Source organism: Corvus cornix, chromosome 2 (assembly GCF_000738735.6).
Source record: "Corvus cornix cornix isolate S_Up_H32 chromosome 2, ASM73873v5, whole genome shotgun sequence".
Taxonomy (NCBI): domain Eukaryota; kingdom Metazoa; phylum Chordata; class Aves; order Passeriformes; family Corvidae; genus Corvus; species Corvus cornix.
In genome coordinates this window covers 51,218,847-51,232,119 of record NC_046333.1, presented here as the reverse complement: position 1 = coordinate 51,232,119, position 13,273 = coordinate 51,218,847, and the positions used below count along the sequence as shown (strand labels likewise).

General features: G+C 37.4%; 1 protein-coding gene across 6 annotated transcripts in view; it reads right to left on the bottom strand.

The window, feature by feature from the left end:
- Window positions 1–13,273, bottom strand: part of ETV1 (ETS variant transcription factor 1) — a 66,235-nt gene that overhangs the window by 39,081 nt on the left and 13,881 nt on the right. The window contains exon 1 of one of the 6 annotated variants that reach the window (XM_019285654.3): window positions 9,276–9,375. The exons of the other annotated variants lie outside the window; for them this stretch is intronic. The gene's annotated coding sequence lies outside the window, so the exon portion shown is untranslated. Of the gene's footprint in view, window positions 1–9,275; window positions 9,376–13,273 lie in introns of those variants that run through there. 6 annotated transcript variants of the gene reach the window in all.

Genomic DNA, 13,273 nt, shown 5'->3' with positions numbered 1-13,273 from the left:
TGACACACAGATATGTATCATCACTGTGGTTTCAGAGGCTATCCTGGCAGTTTATAGAAAAACTGAACATAGACAAGAGACCTGAATTTTCACTACTTTACAAGTGGAAGCTGCTAGCAAAGGAAGGGAGGGTGGGGATGGGAGGAATCTATGCATTCCTGTCAAGTACCTTTTTGGAGAAATACATGATCTTTATATTATTCTCCATTTTACGGTTGCATCTAGAAAACTCCTTTGAGATGCAGAATTCAGACCTAATTACAACTGGGCTCCATCTAGACTCACCTGGAACAGCCTGCATGTGTGTTTGGGTATTTGTGTGTGCACACAGAGTCAAATGAAAGTAAGCATACTGAATGTGCAAGCATGCCTCTGCAATGATACATTACATATGGTCAAAATATGTGTAATACTGTAATAAAGAGCAGAAAGCTTTTCCCTCTTCAAATGGATAACTGGGGAGAAAATGGGGAAGCAGCATGCAGAAGAAAGTAACAACTCGTAAATGTGTGAAAAAGCATTCAACAAAAAGCTAGTTCTTTCTTATGTGGTCTTTCTAAGTCCAGCGAAGGAAATCTCTGGATAGCCTTTAACACAGAGAATGCTCTGCCACCCTTGTCTCAGTGCTCTTTCCCAGAAAGTGGGGCTTCATGACTGGGCAGGACTTGGCAAAGCTGTTATATATCGTTCCATCAATTCAGTCTTCGCCTTGGCTTCAGATCAGATCCTTCCAGCCCCTACTAGCTCAAAAGATAGAAACAGCATGGGACCTCATTTTTTGGAAGCTAGTTCTGAACGATGAGCCCAAGCACCAGCTTTCAAAGCCAACTGGCAAGAATAGAATACGTGGGCAAGATGGATCTATTTGAGAATCTTGTTTAACAAAAAGAAAATACCAGCTTTGAAGTAATCTGTCACCTTTACTGGAAGATATGCAACTACAAATGCACTTTAACAACAGTTAGAACTCACACTGCAAAATCAAGCAAATTGCTTATTTTCTCCTCCAGACTAAAGCTTACAATACTGTGCATGTCAATTAATGGTCTACTCGAATGCTGCATCATACAAATGCTACGCAACAGTATAGTCTTTAGAATCTTTAGGGGGTGGGAAAGAATGGGGGGAAGGTAAAGAATAAAAGAATCCCAAAATTGTGAATTTTGCCCAAAATTGTGGGATTTTGTCCTCATAGCCTACATGGACTGTTCTCAGATGACATGGTATGAGAATAGAAAAAAAAAATTGATTTTGAATTTGAATTAGGAAAAAGTAGCAAGCAGGTGAAAATGAACTGCAGCAAAACTGGAATTTATTTTTGTTTACTACCAAGGAGTTGCAAGATGGAAAATAACAGCTCATTTTCCTACAATTGATATTGGGAAATTCTGGACATTAAGATCTACAGTAATGCATCCATCTTAGCAAGCATTGTTTGCTAAAATAACTTGCTTTGGAGTGAGAGTTTTTTTCCTTTCCTAATTGTTAAGCAAAAAGCATTACATATTAATAACTAAAAGACTAAAAAATGCATTGATGAAACTAAATTTTAAATTAATTGAATCACTTGCTCTTCTCATAATCATATAGATTATGTTAATGCTATATATTCACCATAATTTTCCCTATCCTTACTATGATCTGACATTAACATAAAGTATTGGAGACTAGCACCTGAGACCAAAAAAAGTGTTGAAATAGAAAACAGAGAACAGTTCACTGTACCTAAAGCACATTAAAGTTGCATCAGCACCCATCAGGAAGGTTTATATGAGGGCATTTGTACACAGGGAAGAGGCGACCAACAAAATCATCACTATAATGCAGGCATATGCCATTTCCCTCAAGGACAGCTTATTTGACAATTAAACGTGATGGTCCTGCCCCTGCTCAGCAAAGAAATTCTTCTAGAAGCTTCCTCACGAAAGAAAGTAAGTGTCATTCTTTAACTGAAATGTTCTTTTCCAGAGCTTGTGTGCTAAGACTGAAAAATTTTGCCAGTATAGCTATTTCTGGGCAGCTAACCCAAGACCCCCCTGCCATGGCAGATGTACCCTCCCTGAGAGGTGGAGGGGTTCCCAGTTAGCGTGGGAGAGGAAGCACAATATTAGAGGTTGTAACCAGTTGGCTTAATAATTGGTTCACTGCTATAAATCCCCATTTTTAGTGCAAGATATCCCTGATTTGCTTGTCTGTGCAGTTGCAATTTCTGAAATGCTCATTAGTTACTGAGGGTACACCTGCAGCCTTCTGACACTGGAAGTGCTGAAGACACCACTGAGATAATTCAGATATTTGTAGCCACTGGCTTCTCATTTAAAAAGACCATGTCAGTTGAAAATTGCATAGTACATTCACTGATTATATTCAGTATAACAAAAATTAAAAAGCCCACCCAAAAAGGTAAGCCACGTGACAGGGGATCAGGGGAGTAACTTTCAGTAAATATCAATAAAAGATAACCTGCTTACTAAACACAAAGGTAGAGCAATTCCAAGGCAAACTTTTCTAGAGGCTTCCAGTAAACACCTAGTTAAGGCACTATAGGTCCTTTGCTGTAAATTGATGGTGTATTTGGGCAGCTGCTACATGGCTGAACTGCCAAAGGGTATTAGGAGACTGTCTCTACTCTTCTACCCCCAAGCATGAAACATTTTGGCACAATTTTGGTTAGTTGATCCCTCTTTGCCTCTATCCCTGAAATATTTCCACCTTCCAGTTAAGAATTGTCTAGAAGGTATTTTCAGGCAGCAGGAGCGGCAGTTACCAACACATTTTCCTAGCCTCCAAATGAAGCAATCCCACAGAAATGTTGTCACAGGCACTGTTTTATTCAAATTTATGTCCCCTTCCTGCAGTGCTCTCCTTCCTTTCCAGACAGTTTACCTGTCCGGCTGTAGGAGACTCACAGCTGCAGGCAGTTGAGTGGAAAGTGCTGCCAGAGGGTCTCTGCCTCCCAGCAAGTACCTCCAGGGCAAAAGTGAATCTGCTGACAAATACACGGGCACTGGATAACTGAGAAGAATACAAGGAAATTTGCAGAACACTGGTGGGTGGGAGAAGGGAAGGATTAAGCTAGGGGGAGTGAACTGGCTCACTTGATGTCTGAGGAGAGCAGGTGAGGCAGGACGAAGAGCTGTCCCTGCCCCCAAAACAAGCAGAGGCTTTAGGGCTCTCTGGCAGAGGAAGCGGTAACCTAATAAAATTAAACCAGCTGGATTCTGTAGCAATTGAATTAAAACACGTGGATAGCTGAAGATGATTATAGGGAGAGAAAAAAAAAATTAAAGAACTTTTAATCCCTCTATATTGGATCTGCAACCTCCACGCGCACAGAGAAACAGGGCTGCTCCTCACATGCATTTGCTTTCCATGTTAAAATCCTGGGAGGAGGTCAGGGGCATTTGTTCCTACAGTTACTGATAATGTATCTGGCTCCAAAGGCTCCCAGGCACGGTGCAAGAAGAGGCAATCCACCTTTAGAGCTTCAGCTAAAGAGGAAGTTCTTAATGTAAAATCAAGCCTGGGAGAAAACTTAAATTGTATTCCTACCTGGGAATTATCAATAAAGTTAAATGCAAAGAGAAGAGCTGGCCACTATATCAGGGTCTGTGTGCTTTTCTGAGGACAGGATTTCCATTTGCAGCAATTTTCAAAATTTAATTTAAATTGTGAGAGGTAATGGCTAAGCACTACATAACTTCCATTACTAAAATATCCAATAATATCCCATTTTACACATACCACACACACACTTTCCACTTCAGGTAAATCTGCAGTTTGACTCTTTCAGTTCTGGATTTAAATGGGTTTTGTACAGACAGAATTATGAAGAAAACTCTGGAAACTGCAACAAACATTTTCCCCAAACATAAAAATAAACTTTAAAACATACCATTTTGTATTTTTTCTATTTATTGTTTTAAAGGTATCATCAACTTAATATTTAGGAAAGTTGCCCCCAGCAGAAAACAAACAGGAACTGATTCTGCCTCATTTCCCCTCTTACAGAAAGTTTCAAGTTACATCAATAGAATGATTATCTGAAATCTAATACTTTAGTTCACTACCGAAAACCACTGCAAAACTTGCAGTCTCCAGTGGAAAAGGTGCGGGCCATTGAAATAAGTCAACAGTAAAATTCAGCCCACAATTTTTATCACTGATTCAACAGGGAAACAAAAAAGCCATTGTCGAAGTGGTTACGTCTGGGAACATAAAGTCAAGACTATATTTAAGTAGGCTGATTTTCAAAGACTTAGCAAAGTGCTCTTTCTGGAGCAAGTGGAATTTTTACCACCTGCAACCAGGTGCTAGTTCTCAACACAGATGTTTAAGGCTTCTGCTGCTACTTAAAGCATTCTTACTGTATATGAGACTTGCAACTGAACACACATTACCAATACACTTGCTGATGCTTTCTGAAGCCAAGCGTTACTAAAATTTTATGATTATTTTATATGTGCATACAATCAGTAAGACTGGTGTATTTCCTGTATGCATGTATGCATATATAGAGAGAGAGAGAAAGAGGCACACTGAGTATATAACTTGTATTAATCCAGCTCCCAAATTCTAATCCCAAATGCTTGAAACTCTTTGTCATTACTGCATACTGACACTTTAAAAAGTCTGTGTTGTCTCCATGTCTCTTATTGCTTTGGTCATGTGAAATTTTATTACCAGATGGTTAGTAAGGAAACATTGCATTCAGTTTCAGCATGAAGGCAGAGTATTAAAAAAGAATTAAACTTTATCTTTTTTAGGTGTACATTATAAGCAGAAAGGAAACAACCTTTGAGCAGAGGATCAAATTAGCAAGACTAAGAATTGTTTTTGCACATGTAATTTTTCAAATGTCCTTGATGACGACTCATAATATATAAATTTAAAGACAAAAACCTGGCCAGTCAGTAACCTTCCTATTCAGTGACTGCAGGACTCGGCAGTAAATGTCACTGCTAAAAAATATTTCACTACATTAACTTACTGGCAACCACATTTGCTGAATAAGTTCATAAACAGCCACAGGAAAAAAGACAACCAGAAATAAAGCTGCTAATGATTCACTCTTTTCTAACATGCCTAATCCTCAGTTTACAGAAGAAATAGATATGTAAGAATAAAGATATCCTTTACCAAGACAGTTTACTTCTCCATTCACCTCATCAAGGTCATACTAGAATCCAGGAAGAGGTAAGAATAATGTCTTGAAGACAAAGAGAATGAAGAATAAGTGAAAGGAAAATAAAAGAATCTTTCTCAGGGAAAAGACGAGCACAAGCCGTGATAAAGTAATCACTTTTCCATTTACAAGTTTAGACTAGGTTTAGATAATTCCTAGAAAGAACACTGATGGCTTCTAAAACTCAAAAGAATTAATAAATATAATCATTTATTCATATTTGTCAGCTTATAAATGGCTTCACTGTAATTACTTCCTAGTACTGAAATGCACAGGACCAAAACAAAAGGACTTACAACCTGAAACAAGGACTATTTTTCCTGTATGCTTATAGAGGGCTACCTCTGCCCTACATGACACGAATGTGTCACACACTCTTCAGTGCTTAACTGATGTCTTGAGGAGTTTCACTCTCTCCTCCTTTTTTTGACCGCTATACCCCTTGAAAACTTCACAGCACTCTGTAGGAGAGCCTGATTTCCAACTCCAGTTGCTGAGGCAGCAAGCAGAAGTAAAAAGATAAAAAAATTATACAGACTGCAAATACATTTTACATAAAGAAACATATATAATAAAGAGAAGTGGATGAAATCAACTTCCAGACTGCCTCCTTATTTTACACCATTCCAGAGCTTATAAATTTTCAAATCATTATTTAGACTCTTGAAATACAAACTCGTTTTGCAAAAACACTGCAGGGAAAGGAGTTTTAGGAGAATAAGGGTTTTGTATCAAAGTGGAATCACAAAGACCCTTCAGTCTGCCTTGCTTGGTTTCTGTGTGAAAATGCAACTAAAAAGTTTATGCACACTTTGCTTAACCCGACTGGAACTGAAAAAAAAGTTCTAATGTGTACACATACTCCTGACGAAATCAACAACTATCTGGTTTAAAACAGAAATAACTGCAGTGTAAAAAAAATACTGCTGTGACCACAAGTTACAATGTGAGTATCTCTTATATTGCCACAGATGGGACCTTCACAGAAGGAAGGAGGGGAAGCTTCCTCAGAGAGGAAATAGAAGGTTTTTTTCAAAACTGAGAATTTAACATTTTGAATAAAATATGTTTAATGTTTTTGTTTTTATGTAAACAGACCTTAGGAAGTGATCTGACAGCCTTAAGAAATTACCATTTGAAAGAAAAAAGGTCTACATGCTTCATCTTTGATCTACGAGACAGATTTATCACAGGACAGGATGACTGAAGTTTATTCATTAGCTGATAACCTTCACATGCAACCCAAGCCTTTAATCTGCAATAAAGCAGCAAACAAGGATGGGGCTCTAAGGAAAGGAAACTAACTCAGCTTGGCTGAGCAGGGACATGGCAGTGGAAGGGCAGGGGGGAGACAGGGGCACAAAACCGCACAAGAAGAGCCCTGTTCAGCTGCCTGGGCTCCCCCATGCCCCGCACTGCTGGAGACTATCAGGTTCAGATTGGTCCTGTGCAGTTAAACCATGTCTGCATAAGGTGTCTGCTGTCTCTGCGGATGCCCAGAGGTACCTTTCCATTAGCAATAAAATTCACATCACAGCCTGCTGGGCACTCTGAAAGAAAGCTTCCGCTTTAGAAGTTTTAGAAATCAAAAGCTATGTTCTTGATGGGGTCTTCCAATTTGTTTCACAGTGCTACTGCCACCAGCAGTATTTACATAATCTGTGAGACACTACCACTACTGCAATCCAGAGAATCTTAAATCTTTGCACCGTCAAAGCTGGAAATTTAGTACAAAAATATAAGCAGAAAAGCAAATAAACAGAAACTGCTTATTAAAATCAAAGCAAGCCCACAAATTCTCCACTACTAAGATCACAAGTTAAAGGCATGACAGTCGACACTCTCCCTCATGGTAAAACTTTCTCAAGAATCAAATCATGTAATTATGGCCACAACTATGGCAGATTTAAATATTTCCGAAAATCTTCTAGAGGAAAAAGAAGAAAAACAAAATCCTTATTAGCACAGGCTTATGCCATCAATGAGCCACAAAATGAGTTTTCTGAAAGACACCAAATCCTAATTTCTTTTGAATGTGAATTAAAAAAAAAAAAAGGAAAAGGAAAAAGAAAGTTAACAGGTGGTAACAGTTTCAGTCCTGCTTTAAACAAAGGAAACAAGTGCTCAGGGATACAATGAAAGAAGCAAGGCTATCTAAGGCAACTATGAAGGGAGATAAGGTGGTCAGCATCGACTCCTCAGTCTGACCTCTCCAGCTCTTACAACAGCAATTGCACTGGACTGTCTTTGTAAAATGCTTTTGAGATCTCCAGATAAGTGATCATTAAGAAAGCTGTGTATCTCACAGCAGAGTGATACATGCATTTCTGTACCTATTTCAAACCAGAAACAAAGATGTTAAGCAACATGCCCAAGGTCATGCAAAGCTAAAGGCAGGAACAAACCACAGAGCTCCGACTCTCACAGCCCTTAAGAAAGAATCCATCACAGTCAGGCATGCACTAAAAGAAGTAAGCAAATGTCTCTGTATTTGACAGCATCTGACCTATGGAAGGAAGTAGTTTCAAGACAAGTGGCAAGAAACAAAACACAGCTGCAGCTGAAAGCCCTACCAAGGAATAGCTCAGCACCAGGAATAAGTAGCACCACCTTGCAGGATATTTGTCAGACTGCCTGCTGTAGCACCACACTTGCGAGCTACGCTCAAAGAAAAGGTTAATCCAGACACACAGACACTAAATAAAGGCAAAATAAAATTAAAAAAAAAAACCCACCACAAAAAAACCTCTTAAAAAAAAACAACCTGAAAAGATGCTGGTGTGTGCAACTTGCCACACACAGACAACCAAAACGCTACCAACTGCAATTTCTAGAACATTGTGCACTACCAAGACAGGACTACCAGCTGCCTATGAAGTGAATCATCACATTAAAAAAAAGTCATTTTCTTTAGTCCACTAGAATTTTTTCTAGAAGATACAAAATTAAACTATTCTGCATCGAAACCAAAAAACAAATCCAGTAAATACACCTCATTTTTACTTCAGTTCGTCTGTCAGAATTCCTAATATTCTGGTGTTTTCTACTTAAATTGTGTGGGGTTTCTTCTCCAAAATATGTCAAATAAGGGAAAATTAACCTCTATCAATTTCTCACCAGCTCTTGCTATACTAAAACAAGCAGGAAATGCTCTTCTAATTCTGAAATTCACTTGAAATTTAAATCACAGAAAGAAAGAGAAAGAAAATAAAACAAACTAAGCATTTTTCATGTGGTAATGTAAAAAAAGTCATTATTTTGTATGCTGCAAATATATAAATAAATATTAAAGCTTTTCCTCATTTAAACTGCATTTGGAATATCCTACACCATTAGTTAAAATGACAGAAGAATACAGCTACCTGAAGCCTATGTAAAGAATCTCTCTTTAACAGGCTTTTAAAGATTGCAAGCCAGAGCATCTAAAAAGCACATCCCTGAATAATTTAAGGTTCCTGGCATCTACATTGAAAGCGCTCCTTTGCTGGAGGAACAAAAAAAAAGGTAAGAGAAAGAATAAAGGTCATGAAAGATCAGCGACAAAATCACTACGAAAAAAGGTATTTTTTCTATCTTAAAGTTTAACCAGACATGGAGGAGCATGGATTTTTACAGCCAGCCCTTCCCATTTACTGTCAACAGATGTGGTCTAACACTAACATTTACCCCTTGGCAGTGTTAAGTTAAGGCTGTGATGATCTCGGAAACAATACAGGAACAAAACGAACGAGAAGGAAGGAAACTGACCAAGAAGGTGAAGCACAAGACAAATCCTCATTAATAGAAACCCAGTAACAAATAAAAGCCAAAACCTAGAATTTATCAGTAATTTCAAATATGTAACTGACATTTCAGGGCAAAAGAAAAAAAAAGAAAAAGAAAACTCTGAAGAAATAGATCCATGCAAATACATATTATTAAAACAAAATAAAATATGATTATGCTATTAAGACGCCAGGCAATCTAGTTTGGTGCAGAGTAACCCCCATTTATAACCAATTGTATCAAGGTCGCATTACAATTCAGTGTTTTGTTGACAATACCAAGTTTTCTTTGCCAACTACATCTTTTAAACATCAGCAAATCCTACCTACTTCCTCTTGTGTCTGTCACAGAAACCATCCAAACAATGGGAGCAAGTAATCTTCACCTCAACAGCTATTGACTTCGAGCAAACTGAACACTTTATTCATTTTTACTCCTGGACTGGAAAGACCTTGCTGTTCTACAGTATCTGAAAGCCTTGCCACTGATTACGACCAGTTCAGAATCTGGCTCCTCCTCAGTATATGAAAATGGACCTGAAACAATAGGAAACCTTATCTGAGGAAGTTAACACAGGTCACCCTTCTCCAAACGTGAATACTGACTTTACATGGACAGAAAACCAGCTTAATTAGGTTTTATGAATCAGATAAAAAATTAGGAAAAAGTGTCACATACAGAATGCTGATTAAAAAAAAAAAACACCCCCAAACATTCACCTTTTTAGAGGAAACAGATTGTTACACCTTTGCTTTACACAACTTTTTATGTTATTGTTAAAGAATAGTCATTAGGAAGTCACTTGAATGTTCAGCAAACACCTGAACTGCATTATAGAAGGAGATTCAAAAAGAGCAAAACCAACCTGCCTTAAACAGAATTTCTGAGTAAAAGCCTGTAGAAGTGATTCCTCACTCCTTCTGTGGAATTTTTATTTCTTGTGAGAATGGAAATGAAAAAGTAAGAAAATTACACTATTTAATTAATTCAATTCAATATTTTTCCAGTTCAACTTCAAACAAAAAAAAAAATCTTTTTTATACATATTTTTGTCCCTTAGAACTCAAGTAAGTTCAGTGCTCACAGAAAGCAGAAAGTTACAAGAAGCTAAACTGTGTTTTGATTTTCAAATTTCAACCAAACAAGCTAGTTGTTATCTACTCTAAATTCCATTCACTCTAAACAAAATTACAAAAAGATTTTTGTGATAGGTGTGCCAAGTTAAAAAATATTTAATAAAAAGGTAAGAGAAGATAGAGCTTTGATGACAAAAAAGAAAGGTTTGAAAGTGCAGGCATTACTTATTCTTATGTTAGTAAGGACCTCTTTCCAGAGGACATAAAGGAGCAACAAAATAAATTTTACTTTTAAACAGGTAAACTGAAGCTTAAAGCATTAAGGGGAAGCTTGACATGCTGGATCCTTAGCTAACACAAATATGTGTAATTCCAATAACGTCAATAATACCACATAAAGTTACACTAGCTGTTGATCTCACTCATAATATCTAAAGCCCACACCTAACTATAAATACACATATTATGTTTGCTTTTTGAAAACTGATTGAAGTTTAATAGCAACTCATAATTGAAATATTCATGGTCCCAAGCTAGCTTTGAAGTTAAATCCCTGAGTGGATAAAGTGGACTGTATATCTAATCTAAACTAAATGTTTCCCTTAGTTACTAATACCAGTGCAGTTTCACTAGTTAAAATCATTATTACAGAAAACAAATGCAAAACCCACAGCACTTTAAGGGGCAGTTAATCCTGCTCAGTGCTAGGACACAGCACATGATCTCGGCAGTATCAGTTCCTCCACTACCTTCCACATCTTGCTTCAAGAGCTGACTTCTTCAAATCACCAAGCTGGTCACTTCTAGGCAAGAAAATTTTAACCACATTGTTCCAGAATTGCTACTGTTACTGAAGCTTCTTAAGTCTCCTTTCAGTGTTTCAATTTAACATCACAAGTTTCAATTTAACAGCATAAATCTGACTTGGCTTTAATCTGTCTCTCCTTTCTCATGCAATGAAGCTAGAAATAAAATGTCATTATTTTTTGTACCTGGACTGCAGATTCTAACTGTTTCACTGGAGCACTTCAGTTTTCTTTACACACTTTGCGTATCACACACTCCCCCCATCTATATACAGCTCCATAAATGAAATTTCTGTAGCGAACCACAGTTTCGTTTAGATACCTTTGAACTAAAGTGGCTATGACCCCCTTCATTGGTTTACACTTCTGTCCCTCCTCATTTTTGGGTCAATTAAATGTATTAAACACTAAGTCTATGAAAGCTTGTCCATTCTCTCCCATGTAAAAAATAAAAATTAAAATTAAAAAAATAAATAAAATAAATTTAAATAAATTTTTTTTTAAAAAGTTAAGGGCTTCTACCAGCCTGCTGCCAGTAACGGGCTCAGTACTGCACAGTTATAGACTATATAGAGCAAGTCATTATAATGGAGTTTGAAGGCAGGCTTGGATCCTAGAGAAAGTCACAACTGTGCTACTTCTGCAGCAGTAATTTCCCCATGGCTTTGGTTATGTTGATCTCCGTTCCTGTTTTGCAGAGCCCACAGCTACATACATTATATCCAAGTATATGTCTGAAACTCCATAACCTTTGCCAGAGTAACTCTCCAGGAAGCTCTCCTGACCTTTACTTAAGATAAAGAAACCAACTGAAATGAAGGAATAAATGTTCCTTTGATAATACTGTGTAAGCTGTGGCTAAGGAACTTTGAAACACAACAGCATTAATAAAATAGCCATATTAGGAGAATTTCTTTATCACCAAAAGCAATGGCCAGCTTCAATGGGGCTTTTCATTCACAGTCCACAAATTATTTTCCAAGAATCATTGACTTGTTGTGTAACGATAATTGTGGGTTAATAGAAGCCCCAACTGAACTTTGTACTCTTACACAAAGGATATATGCATGAATGACTATATTTGGACACAGATCCATATGTAAAGTAACATATCTGATTTTCCATTTATAGATTGTTTTGTCTTTCATATTATAATTTAATTTTAAAAAAACCCAAAAAGTCTTTGAAGACAGAGGTAAAAAAACCCCTCTGCTATAAAAGACAACTTTCAAAGTTTAAAAGTGACCATGATTGTTGGTTAGCATATGTACAGGAACTTTGAAAGAAAAACAAATTTAAATTGTTGCTGTGCAGGGATACTATCCTGCACAGCAACAATTCCAGGGGATTTTAAAAAATTGTGGGCTTTTTTTCCCTCACAAAATGCTGTTATGAATACTCTCAATAAATTCTTCTTAAAACAGCTTCTTAATAACTGGAAAAAATAATCTAAAAGATTTATAGGAAAATTCAGCAAGTGTGAATTTGTTTTTTGGGTTAAAGACTATTTTAATGCAATTCCTCCTAATCTCTTTAATATTAATCTTAACATTTCAGTACATGAATGCTGCGTTTAACAGCTATCTGGTTTAGCGAACTGCAGTAATTCACTCCAATAGGATAAACTATTTAAGTTATTTAGCAAAATGGAAAAGCTACCATGTGTTCTGCTACAATCAGCAGACACTGTTTAGAAGAGACTTCTGATGATGGGGAGAAGCCTCACCAGGAAGAAGAAAACTGCAAAAAGGAGCTCCAAGAAGTCTGTGACTTTGTCAATGTTTCTCAAACCGGGACATTCTCATACAATGCCCTTGCAGTCACCCAATACCACAGAACAGCAGGTATAGCAAAAGGGAGCCAGCATTTAACAGAATAGTAGTATTTTAATAGGTAAAACTTGAGGGGTGCAGGCTAATAAAATAAGTTTAGGCTCTTGTTAAGTAAGTGGAAAACAGTGCAAAGCACCCAGGTTAACATAACTCCTGCTTTCACCGATTAACTCAGAGGAAAATATTGCTTGAGCAAGAAAATGCCACATGCTAAGACAACTTAAAAATGCTTTAGCTGTGGCTGTATCTGATTGATTATGTTGAGAATTTTATCTATTTATTCATACACGAAACATGTTGAGCAGCCTGACTTCTGCTCAGCAGAGATGCATCCTATGCCCCACAGTATCTGATCTATACTAGCTAAAAAGCTCCTCTGCTCACTCCACAGACAAAGAAACTCCTTCCACCTCCACAGCCTACGTTTTTCCATGCTTCCCTGGGGTTGTGGGTGGAAATGACAGGAAAGGGCCCCCTGCTTAAGGTTATACATTCTGCCCAAACAAGTTCTTTTGGCTGCACATCAAAATACCACTTGCTTTATCTACTCATCACACTGATGTCACTGACCAGCAAAAGGAGCTATCACATGACTACAGATGACACAAT